Source organism: Choloepus didactylus, chromosome 10 (genome assembly GCF_015220235.1).
Source record: "Choloepus didactylus isolate mChoDid1 chromosome 10, mChoDid1.pri, whole genome shotgun sequence".
In the NCBI taxonomy this organism is placed as follows: domain Eukaryota; kingdom Metazoa; phylum Chordata; class Mammalia; order Pilosa; family Megalonychidae; genus Choloepus; species Choloepus didactylus.
Genome location: NC_051316.1, coordinates 39,415,225 through 39,428,691, shown reverse-complemented (window position 1 = coordinate 39,428,691; position 13,467 = coordinate 39,415,225). Strand labels below are relative to the sequence as shown.

At 38.2% G+C, this 13,467-nt stretch overlaps 1 protein-coding gene across 1 annotated transcript in view; it reads right to left on the bottom strand.

Annotated features, from left to right (window-relative positions):
• LOC119545163 (protein prune homolog 2-like) overlaps nucleotides 1-13,467 on the bottom strand; it is a 122,383-nt gene that overhangs the window by 60,564 nt on the left and 48,352 nt on the right. The window lies entirely within an intron of this gene.

Here is a 13,467-nt window from a genome sequence, read left to right as displayed (position 1 = left end):
TTGTGTTAAAATTCTCTTTTCAGGACCCACTAGGAAGCCCAGCTGATTGTAATCCTTTTCTAAAGGGCTATATAAAAGATTAGACTGTTCACAACTGCTTCAACTAAAATGACTTGTTTATTATATACTTACAGGCAGAACAAGAAGAATTACTTAGTAACTTACTAGTTATTTTTAAAATGAATCTGTAAATTAGTTAGTGTTTATATGGAATTGCTGGTATCAGAATTGGAGACAAGTTATTAAACAACCAGGTTGTGGCCCAATGAACATAATAATGTAAATCTTGAAGGGGGCTGGATTAAAAGCATCTATCAGTTATAGACAAAGATTGCAGGATCAATGCTGCAGATGAGTCATCCAATATGTAGTATTGCCGCATTTATTCAAATAAACTAATATTTTAAAAATATTAAGGAGATAATGATCTTTAGTAAAATAACACAACTTAAAACTATTATAGAAGCTCTGAAGATAATTACAACACTCACCCCATCACCACTCTCCCAGCTTCCTTCCTCTCACCTCATAAATCTATATCTGGCCCACTTGGCTGAGTATCTTTTGATACTCTCAAAGCCTGGCTGCTTCTCCTATGTAAGACGGTCAAATATTCTAGAAGCACTAAATAAATTTAGGCAAATGGAATTATACTCCATTACAATACAAACAAGTGCATTAGAAAATCATATTACTGCAGAAAGCCATGATTCCGAGAAGCTCAAAGGTCTAAACAGACATTACCTCATTTTTCTCCTCCCAAATCCTGTTAGGCAGACAGCAAGATTAACAACACTTTTTATAGGTCAGAGGAATGAGGAGGGGCAGGATTGTCCCCAGAGCCCATGACCCAGCACAGCGAGCCCTGACTCTTCTGCCCTGTGCTAACTACCCCATAATGCCATAATGACTTCAGTTGTCTATGCAATGGATGAGCATGGGAATTGAGGGAAAACAGAGAATGTTAAATATGCATTCTAAATACAGTAAGCCTTCAGACATCTGTAGCATCGAAATTATCCCACAGTTGACCTATATGCTTGCTTGTCAAAGTTTGATAATTCCCTAGGTATGACTCTGCATTCAACTTTCATCTTGCACAAAAAAGGATATGGGAGAAATAAGCAGATTTGTGTATCACTTCATTTCCAAGCCCAAATCCAATTATTACTTGGAAAAAGAAAGGAGTCAAATAAGGCTTGTGAATCCAAAGCATCCTGGAACAATTCTGACAATGCCAGAAACTTCTAAGATTATGATCGATTCCTCCCCTTCCATTTAAAAAGAAAAAAAGTATAGTTCATCTTGCAGATCATGGTAGATGCTGGTGCAAAACTATAAGGGCTCTCTTTGGTGCCATATGTCTCTCTTTTCAGGTTCTCTTGTTTCTTCCCTGATCTCTGTTCTTCCCACCCATCAAGTTGCCTCATAATCAGGGCCTCTTCCAGGGCCATTCACTCATGTCTGCCATTCTCAGCTAAAGCACCAGGCCCCAGGTTCCAACACCCTCTTCCCTCAACCTTTCTCCATCACAATGCAACATCCTGGTGCCAGCTATCAGGGACCTATCTGTTTCTCCATTAGCAATTGCAATGGACAATTCATGCGAATAAGTGCTCCTGGGGTTAATGCATTACCCACCAAGGTAATGTACTTTCATTTTGAAGAGACCTTCCAGAGATCATACCATAATCCACAAAGATGACTGGAAATTTCAGGCTGGCTGAGAATGCTGGCCCAAAGAGAATGGACATGACAGTCAGAAGATACCTTTGGGTGCCTGCCAATGAACCTTAGACCAATAAGATATTAAAAAAGAGGCTAGTAAAAGGTGAATACTATAGTAACCATGCTCAGAGCCCTGCCCCCTTGGGGGAATAAAACAGGAAATGAGTTGTGTAGACTCACCCAGTAGGTGAGCTCAAGGAAGGTGTATGGTTTAGCTCTTCAACTAGAGGTCAAGAACAAGTACAGGCCCCAAGCTCTCAAGTTTCACGTCATAGATGACCTTGACAGTGTGAACAGAGCAAGCCGAGCATCAGCCCAAGTCAGAAGGGTCTGGGGACTTGGTTTCTGGGTGTCTGGGGCTGGCAGCAGGTGGTGCCTGAGATGCTGGGTCCAATCTGTGGCAATGGTGGCAACTGCAAGAGCAGCAGTGAAACTGGTTCACAGAACTCAGGAAAAGACTCCTGCCCAAAAAGATTCTTTTGCATCTTGCATGGTCCAACTGTAGGCTCCTTCCCCTTTCACATCTCCACATATTTATAGAATTAAAGATGTTCAATATTAATATATATGTCCTTGGATGCATTTCAAACTGGGGTCTGGATTATTCACCAGACAAATCACTCCCAAATAAAAGTAATATATGTACAATTTTATCAATTCAACTCATTATTTTCATTTGACAAATACTCAATAAAAATTTTTTGTGCCAGACACTGGTTCTAAGTCTGAGGGTACAGCAGTGAGTCAAAACAGACACAAATCCCAGCCCTCACAGTGCCTATATTTTATTGCAAGAAGACGTGATGAAGAAAATAATCAGATAATAGAAAATGGAGAAAAAGAAGTCAGGAAATGGGGAGAGGGCATGCTGGAGTGAGCATTGAGAAGGTGACATTTGAGGAAAGAACTGAAGTGAAGGAGAGGGACCTAAGGACAGCTCAGGCCAAGGGCATAGCAAGTGATAGAGGCCCTATGGTGAACACGTGCCCAGCACATTCAACACGTAACAACTGCTCATCGTGTTCACTTTCTGAATGTGTCTTCGCAAACTCCCAATCCGAAGTGAACAGATACAGTAAGTAAATGCCCATTCCCTGGTACCAACATATGCACATCAGACAATAATGCATCTTGGGAGCTAGAAGACTTACAGCTAATGCCTCCACCCAGCACTGCCGAAGCCCAACACAAAATGGAATACTGATAAGGGGTTGAAACAGATACCACACTGCTCTGTCATCTAGACTTTCTTCCAAGTTGATGGACAGAATCTTTCCATAATCGATATACAAAAGAAATTACATTGAACATGGCAGAATTCCAGATCATGATTTTAATATGCTTTTAAAATGTAAACCTATACACCACTAAAATGAGACTTCTTAATGAGGTTCACTTCTTATTTCTTTTAAAAGTCACCAAAATGTCTAAGCATGCAGATTCAACTGTCCATTAAAGGAAACTGCATTTGTAAGGAAAAAGCCCTTCCAAATACACTCACAGAAAATAGCAGAATTGATCAGAAAGAGTGCTTCTAAGTCCCTGCTGGAACTTTATACCCCTCCATCAGCTTTCCATAACTCCAGCCTCTCAGAAACCAAGGCTGCCCCTGCCTATAATTTTCCACATCTAAAGTCCCATAATAAACCTTTTTAATCAATAAACCTTGCAATATCGTTATACTATGACTTCACAATATCCATCCTCCCCAACTCTTTTTTCTTGAATATCCTGTACTTTTTTCAAAAATAATTCATTGAAATTAACTTTTTAAAAAATATTTTAGGCACAACCCACAGAAGTTGGAGAGTCCCTTTCCTTACACACTAAAGGAAGGCACATTTTTTTCTCTCTTCCCTAACCAACAAATGAAGAAACAGGAGAAAAAGAAGGCTCCTGATTTTCCAGGATAGTATCTCCAAGGAAACCTGAAAACGGAAATGAGTGGGAATTGGAGCTAGTGCTTCCCTTGACCACTTACTAACTCCAGGTCAGTGAGGGGTCTGCCTGCCCGGAAGCTGGGGGCGGGTGGTACAGGAAAGGGCCAGGGTTCCTCCCTGGGAGACCCCCGTCCCTGCCGCTTCCCAGATTCTAAGGTGAACTCAGAGGACCAGCAGGAGGAGACCAAATAGGTTGCTCATGACCTTGACCTTGGAGGTCCTTGATTCATGCTGGTTACAGTCAAAGGAAAGTCAGGCGGGAGGGGGTGTATAAAGGCACCCCTGCAAAATGGGCAGCTGTAGAGAAACGCAGAGAAACCATGTCTGCTCATTTGGTAAACAAATGAGATGTCCAGGATATGAGATGGTTTCTAGAACTCCTGACCTCTTGAATTTTCATAACCTTATCATTCCCTGGAGAGAGGTTGGGACCCAGAGGGAGAGAACGCTGGAGGTCATAAAGAATAGGGAATCAACCAAAAGTTAAAAAGCAAAGAAGGAAATGCTTATGTCTCCATCTTATGTCTCAGAGCAGAGGTATCTACACACACACACACACACACACACCCCACACCACATCACATCACATCACGTCACATCACATCACAGCATTGCAACATGTATATTCTGCCTACTTCCTGGAGTAAAGTTCAAAAAATACATTAAAATGATTTTGTAAAGTGTTGGATATTTGAGTATTACGTCATCACACATTTTCACCTTTCCTCTTAAAATTCTTGATTTTTGAGTCTATTCCACATTCTAATTTCTCCATTACTCTGGAAGACGTAACTATTGTGGTCATTTTATTTCCTAAATGTCTCAAGCACAGGAACAGGTACACCATGGGACTTTAACAAAACATGTCTTGATATACGTACATGTATAACCAGCAGGTCCAATCCTGGGCCCTGAACTATATCCATAAACCCCCAAGAAGAGAGAATTGTAATTAGCTACCAGGCATTACTTAGCCCTGACCCTAACATCTGGGTGATTAGTGGATGCCCAGTGTAATTTTAAAATTCAAGCTTAAATTATTTCCTGGCAAAAAAAAAAATTGTATTAACAATCAGAGTTTCTGGGGTTATTACCCCAGGCATCGATGCTACACAGTGATTTCTAAGGAATTCCAAAACTTCATAGGCTGCTTGTTCCCTCCTTCAGTGGGAAACGTGTTGTAAAGATCAAATAACTTCATATTGCCTATTCATAAATAGAATGACAATAAGACATACAAGCGCTTTCTCCAAAGGCTGGTAACTATCCAAATTTAAAAAGTCTTTTTTTTACAAAATGTTGATAATTTTTGAAGCTGGTGATGGGTATGTATTCGCTCTGTTCTCTGCTGGTGTATGTCAGAAAATGTAAATAATAATAATAAAATAACCCAGAGACCGGAACACAGAAGGTTTGCAAGGAAGGAAGAGAGGAAGAAAGGGAGTGAGGGAGGGAAGAAAGGGGGGCGGGGAAGGAGGGGGTTTTACTTGGCTTTATGAAAAGGCCTTTGATAAATGTGCTTGGCAACTGGTCAGAGGTGAATAAGCACCTAAAAAAACACCTGGTAAAAGCAGTCACTCTCTAAATATCTCTAAAAGAGTGAATCGAAGCAATAAAAAGCCCAATTGAGTTCAAGCGCAACCTATAGCCTAAGTTGGGATTAGAGTAGCAAAAACAGGAAAAGTGGTTTGTCTGCTGCCTCCCGTGCTTCCTTTTTCCTCCTCCTCCTGGAGTGTCCTCACCCACAGGCCCCAGCACACTTCCCATGCATTTTGAGTATTTTTTATCTTTTATCTTATGGGGGTGAGGGGGTGAGGGGGGTGGAGGGGGGTGGAGAAGAGCAGCAGTTTTTATTATACCATAAGCACACAACAAAGAAGGAAACAAGCCATCTCACGCCACACAAAGCCATCGCATGCCACCGTGGCGTGATTCAAACGGAATCTTCTGTGAATAACCGAACAAAGAAAATATTCTCAGGGGAACTAGAATTTAGGTTAAATCAGCAATACTTCCAAGGGCTGTCAGATTGACTCAGTGTCAGAGAAATTACTGGAGGAAAATAAAAGATACGGGAGGCTTGACCTTTTTTTTTTCTTTTTTTTAAATATTGACAGCCAAATGTTATATATATGCTCTTACGTGCATATATCTAAATGTCAATCCTGGCTGCAAATTAAGTCAAAACCAACTCATAGAGGTGGAGAAATAGCCCTGAATTGTGATTTCAATCTTGTTCACATGAGCACCCAGACATGCTTCCCTGTTTTTCACTTTCCCCGTCTATAGTAAAAAGAAATGTACTTCTATACAAGATGTGGATATGGACAGGGGATGTCTTCATAAACTGTTTTCTTCTCCGCCGCCCCCTCTCTTTTCAGCAACTTGCCCAGAGTCACACACTAGTAAATGGAGCCGAATCAAGGGACCGTGAGCTCCATGTTTAATTATGACTCTAGGTTGCGTTTTTGTTTTTTTAATAAACTGTACTTTAGAGCAGTTTTAGATTTACAGAAAAATTGCACAGAAAGGAGTTCCCATATCTTCCTCAAACATAGTTTCCTCTATGATTCACATCTTCCCTGAGTGTGGTCCATTTGTTAAAACTGATGCTCCAGTATTGATACATTATTAGTAACTAAAGTTTACATTAGGGTTCTCTTTGTGTTATACAGTTCTCTGTGTTTTGACAAATGAGAAATGCTATGTATCCACCATTATGGTATAAACTATTTCTTAACGATACATTATGGGAAAACTTAGTGTGACTCATAGAACATACTTGGCATGCATTAAATGTTTGTGTGGGACCTTTAAGGCACCCTTTATCAATAACAGAGAGAAGGGATCCAAATTGCAACAGGTACAATGCCCTTTGAAATGCTTTAATTTCCCTGTCTTTTCCCATCCTTTCAAACACGTTTTCATGACCCTCTGCTAAGAATACAGAACTTCCTGAAAAGTAAGTTGCTCATCTTTGTGCATACATGCCGTTGACTGCTCTGTAAGCGTGCAAGCATGTGTTTCCAGTTCTGCCCCGGTTTACATCTGTGCCATTACTACCGACCACTGCAAAGAGACTCACATGGAAGTAAAGAGGAAGTGAAATTACAGCTAACACCTATGTAGGATTTTAGAAACTGGATTGGCCCAGGCTAAGGGAATCCCATAAGATAGAGGCCCACCCACATTGGTTATTCGCCCAATTCCTGATGGAGGAACTCGCAGCAGAGGCTCCAGGGACAAAGGATTCCAAATTTTTCAACAAGGAACTCATGTCACTTACTTGAGCTCTCAAGTTACATGGTCTGATCCCCAGACCTGTTTCATCCGGAGCCTGACCTACCTAGCTTCAAATTATATTATCAGTCAAGGGGGGAAAAAGGTTAGAAAGCTGTGTATATGTTACTACATCTCAAATTTGCCCTGAAGAATGATATTTTAATAGCTAAATGACCCAACTTCTTACTGTTATTTTTTCTTCTTTAAAGTTGGTATAAGTTGTTAAAATTTGTTTTCTTTCTTGATTAAGGTATTTGCATTTCTACTTGAAAAAAAATCATGATTCATAAATAATTTTATTTTTCTTTAATCACTCCTTGTGCAAAAAACTAAGGAAAAAAAGGCTTCTGCCACTGTACACTAAGTTCACAGAACTTCCTTTGGGGAGCCTTCTGTCACATCAAGTCCTCTTTACATGTTGCCCCTTCTGAAGCCTGCCACTATGTGCTACAGCCTGCTCCAGATACTTTAATTATTTTTTGTCCCTCGGATCAGAAGGGCTGAGGCTAATTAGTCAGGTTTCCTCCTCCCATGAACAAGCCAAGGTGCGCTCAGACAACTTTTCCCAGAAGCTTTGCTTTTCTGCAGTCAGCTTTTCATTGTCACAAGGAAGAAGGAAGATCTATTGCTTTAATACTCATGAGCGTAAATGTCTCTGTTTGGAACAGACGTCAGGCAGGTGACACCACACACCTGGCATGTCTGACACTCGCTCCGACATGACTATAATGAACAGATCGGCGGCTGGAAGCAGGCAGGGGGAGATATATTTCCAGTGTGAGGCAGTCATGCAGGTTCTCAGGGAAATGTACAAGGGATATGCAGAGCAATTACCGCACTTTGCAAAGATGACAGTTTTTAATGATGCCATTATTTGCTACACTGTGTGTTTTTCAGTGAGAGAAGAACCCTCACCTTCCTGGTGACCTCTCATGTTCTCCACCTTTCCCTCACTCTCTAACCTCCCCTCTTAAAATATTTTGCAAATAGAAAATATTTTTCAAAACTAAACAATACTTGGCACACAGTAGGTAGGTATTCAATAAAGGTTTCTGTAAAATACCTGTTTTGTGGCACAGATTAGTGTAACAGGATGCAGATATAGATGAAGATACAGAAATACATCCATATATAAATTCTTACTTTAAAAGCATAAACATATTAACACTAATGTAGTACCATGATCTGGTAAGAACAGGCTTTCCCAATGAAAATTTACAAGTCCTCTAAGCATCAGATGGAGACTTGAGGTCCTTCTAACCTTGGAATAATAAGATTTTCTGATTCCAAGTATTAAATAACCTACTTTTCAATTGCCCAAACATTTTCCCTTTTCTACTCTTCTCTGTTGAAAAAATTGCCTGTAGTCTCTAAACATGGCCCTTTAATTGGAAATTCTTCAATGTATCAATATGAATTTTACATTTGTCATTTTAAGGGGCATAATCAATTGAACAGACTATGGAAAAGACCTTTAATACAGAAATATTTGAACAAGTTTTTCTGCCTTGATGTTCTAAATAAATCAGATGCCTATAAAAAAGAAAACTGTAATTATAGGAAGATTTCATTATTTCAATTTTTTAATTTATGTTTTTATCATAGTAGTATATATGTAACAAAATTTGCTATTTTAGCCATCTTTAAGTGTACAATGCAGTGGTATAAATTTCATTTACAATGTTGTGCTACCATCACTATTTAATTTTTAGCATAAGCAATATATTGGACTTTCAATTAAAAAGGCATATCCAGAGATTGATAAATGAGAAAGATTCAAAAATATTATAGAAGCCTTAATAATAGATAATAAAATGCAGCTTACCACCAAATCTTTTCCCATAATGAACAGCTGTAAAATATATGGCATCAGCTTTTTAATTTTTTTACCCATCTTATAAAATAAATCTTTGTTCATTTTAGGCTAGTGGCATGTTCAAAGACGAATCATGTCTTAATTAAAGATGTGACATTTTCTTACCATTTTAATTTCCTTAAGATAGTGTTTTTTCTAAGCAACTTCCTTAGAAGGAGGCTAGAACTCCAACAACAACCAGGATATTATATAGTGTTAAGCAAAATAAAATGGCTGCCTGCACTGGGCATTGCTGGGAGAGACTCCTTTACGAGAAAGGATTTTTCAGAAGACAAAACAATTGGCCTGCAGGATCTTTCTGAGAGAATAAAACAATGGAATGTACCCTACAGAATTGCAGATAAGCAACACCTGTTAATAAACCAGTTTTGATCCTGTAGGGATAGCTAACAGAATGGAGAAGCACACCATACCAATCAACGTATACCTGCTCCCCATTTTCTAGACCCCACTAGGTAAAATGGAAACTTAGTGTCACTTAATGTCATTCAATCAGAAAATTTCCTTGCTCACGTCCAAGTTTGCCCTGTATCAACTTCTCCTTTCCACCCCTTAGAGAAGCTCCTTTTCACATGTGGTTTGCATGCTGCCCAATTCATGAATTGTAAACTGCTCAAACAAACTCCCGTAAATAATATACTGTCTAACATTTTATTTTTACAGTTTTGGCATCAGAAGTGGGATCCAAAGGAGATTCCCCAGCAGGCCCCAGAAAAGCAGAGAAAAGACCAGGTGAAAGTTCCTGCTCAGCCCGTTTGTGTTCTCTGCTCTCTCACAGCACTGGGAGGTTGATGGCCGATTCCTCTGGGATCTGAGTTCCATAAGTTTCATTGGACTCTCCAGCTTTGTTTGAGCAGCATTAAAATTTGGGGAGCAGACTAAGGAACCAGATGAAATAAGTCTGAGGATCAGACAAAGGTGGGGTCCAGTTTGAGTTCCAGATGAAACAGGTGTGGGGATCAGAACATATAACTTGAGACCTCTACTTAATAACATGGGTTCTTCTTTGACAAAAAATTTGGAATCTGAGGTTCCCCCAGCCGGGATGCCAGACAGGTACTAGTCTTAAAACTATGGATCCCAAACCTTGTCTATTTTTACAAAAATGACTGTTCTACATTAAAGATAGCTTGAAGCTATAGTGACCACAATTGATATCCTTTTAAAAAAAATTTTAATTTTATTTTTGCTGCTAGATGACAATCTGCCTGCACAATAGCCTCACTTAAAAGTTATTAGAAAAAGAAAAAGCCAAAAGCAGATAGGAGGGGAAGGAACTACAAACCAACTCTATTGCACCTCAGGGTCCCTTCACAAAACCTTCCTCCATAACTGCCATAAGCAGTTCCTCCTGACCCCCTAAGGGAACGTGCTCAAGTCCAGAATCCTTTAAAGATTAAGCCTTCTACAGAACCTGACAAGCTCCTTAGCACGTAATTTAACCCTTGGACCCAAACTGAATTTAGAGCAATAATCAAGGATTTCCCTCAAACAAGACAAGCAAATATTCATAGAAGAATTTAGAATTATTTTAGGTGCATATGATCTAGGGTTACATGACCTGTATCAGCTTGTAAACCTGTTGGTATGAACTGCAGATGCTAAATCCTGGAAAGCAAAAGCTGATTGGACTGACTTAGAAAGGAGCCTACAGAATCCCTCTTTCTGTGATAAACCTGAGAGTTAAAAAGACCTGAGAAATGAGGCAAAACGTCTATGAGATTACACTTCAGGCTAAAGAAAATCTTAAAAGTCTTCTCCACAAAATTAATTGGAAAGCTTTAGCTCTCATAGTAAGTAATTAACCTCAACTTATCCCACCTGCCAAGAACAAAATTCTAATAAAAATGTAAGAGTAGTGCAAGGCCAGAAAACCAGTTATTTTATATAAACTAGTGAGTTTTGCATATCTATGTTTTGTGTCCCTATGTTTTTATGTCAGACTATAAGCTTTCTATTTTTGTCCACATGTTTGATGTATGATATTTCCTCTGAATGGTATTACCAAATTAACGTACAAAATTCCTTAAAAGAGCTCTAATTAAACTGGCTTAAAGAAAGATAGTGGCATATATATAAATTAATACTCCTAAATTTCCAGAAACTAAGGAAACTGAATATCTAATATTTCCAATAAAAAAAGAGTATTTGTAGAATTAAACCCAAATGTTTAAGAAAAAAATCAAGTTCACATAATTTTGGCAAAACTTTGGCAAAAGCATTAATTTAATGTTCTGGAAGCCCAGAATTTTCCAGACCATTAACTTCTGGTTTCTTTGTACCCAAGAGTTCAGTTCTCAGCTTATCTCTTTCCTTTCACATTTTACTATAAGTTGTAAGGAGAAGCCAGTCTGTGTTTTCAACATTTAATTTGGAGATCTCTTCAGTTACGTATCCCAGCTTGTCGCTTTCAAATTCTGCCTTCCATCCAACACCAGGACTCAATTTTGCCAAATTCTCTGCCACTTTAAAACAAGGATCACCTTTCTTCCAGTTTGCAGTGTTACATTCAACATTTCGGTCTAAGGCCTCATTAGAAATATCCTTAGAGTCCATATTTCCATCAACAGTCTCTTCAAAGCAGTCTAGGCCTTTTCTATCAAGCTCTTCACAATTCTTCCAGAATCTTCCCCTTATCCATTTAAAAAGCCATTCCAACATATTTGGTATTTGCAAATTCAGCAGCACCCCACTTCTCTGGTACCAAAATCTGTTCCAGTTTGCTAATGCTGCCATTATGCAAAATACCAGAAATGGATTGGCTTTTATAAAGGGGATTTATTAGGTTACAAATTTACAGTTCTAATGCCATAAAAACTAAGGCATCAACAGAGGATACCTTCACTGAAGAACGGCCAGTGGCATCCAGGACACCTTTGTCAGCAGGCACCAACACCTGGCCAAGTTGACACATGAACCTAACAATCTCAGACAGTATTCAAGGTCTTTAAATATATAAGTTATGAAAAATGTACTTTTGTTAGGGAAAAAGAAAATAGTTTTGTCCTAGAGTAAACTGACTGCTTATTGCAAAATGAGAAATAGGGAAGTGTAAGACAAAACCTGAATGGATATAGAAAGTTATTGAAAGTTTGCAGACATAAATTTTGTCAATGGTCAAAACTGGTTAAGATTTGATAGGTTTATTTATAAGATTTTTAAAAGAGTTTTCATATCAAAAGGTGTATACAAGCAAAATTAAAATTTGGTTTTCTTTCTGTTAAAATAATGTAATTTTTTTAGATGATTGGTCTCTTCTTAGTAAAGAGGTTGTAAAATATTTTTCTTGACCATCTGGGCAACCTGCCTAGAAGACGAAAGTTCTATATCTGATCAGTGTAATCTCCTGTGCTTTCTATGACCACATCATCCCTTATTGTTTTAGGGAACAAGATTTCTCACTTTTAAAAGAACTATTTTTTTTTTAAATCATGTTAACTCCTCTATTTACTTTTGAAATCTTTTATTGTCACTTTGTTTAAATAGGGAACCAAATACTGTTTCACAGTGAACCAGGATTTTATTTAACAAAGTGTTCAAATCTGACAACTTTGGACATTTCCGCGTCCAAAAATAAATGCTAAACATGATGTCTTCTTGATCTCAGACTGTCTTTGAGATTTTCCAGAGGGCCCCTGGAAAATCACGAAGGATGTGCTCTTTCAGCTTGTAAAGAAAGATGCTAAAAGTAGTTAAACTTTTTGAGGTTGTGAGTTACATATGAAATGTCAAATTAAAAAGGATTTTCTAACCTTCTGTTGGTTAAATTTGTATGAGTAAAATGTTATTAATATGAATATTTCAGAAATTATATAAAGCTCCTAGAGATTTGCCAATATCTTTACTGTCCGTGGGATAGACTAGTACTGATGTGCCTGACATCAAACAATAGGATAGTATAATTGGTCATAATTTTGGTTATTCTTAAAAAAATTACATGTCACAGAAACAATCAGATTTCCTTCTCAGTTGCATTATTTTTGTAATGTACTCTCATCAGAGCTTTCACTTTTGTAAAGCAGTAATAAGTTAGCCATGGCCATTTTAAGTATATTGTCACTTACAGATAATTTTTATCCTGATGCTTCCCTGAAAACACTTTGAATCAGCTAGAGGCCAGAGTGCTTCATCTTCAACACAAAGGGCTATCCCAGAGATCCACGGAAAGGACCATCCACAGGTTTCTAATGACATTGCTTAAATAACTTTGAGATCATATCACTGGCCTAAGTCAAGATTCCAAAATTCTAGTGGAGAAGTCAATGTGGTCATGAGATTACTAACATGAAATTGAGCAGAACAAGGATACATCACCTAGTACTGAATGATTATGGAATTTGTGAACATTATTGCTAATGTTCTAGTGTTCTATTTTCTAGTTACAAGGAATCCCTAACTCTTTTCCCTTAAACTATCTATAATTCATAAAACATTTATCTTCTTCTCCCTGCCTGATCTTTCCAGAATTCAGAAACTCTTATTGAATATTCTTCTTTTTAAGACAATATAATCATTGGCATAGATTCAATAAGACTCTGTCCTCCTTGTTAACAGGACATAACTGGAAACACTGGTTATATGATCAAAGATTTGACAAGAATGCCATGTTTGAGAATAATGCTCATTTAGCCTGATATGACC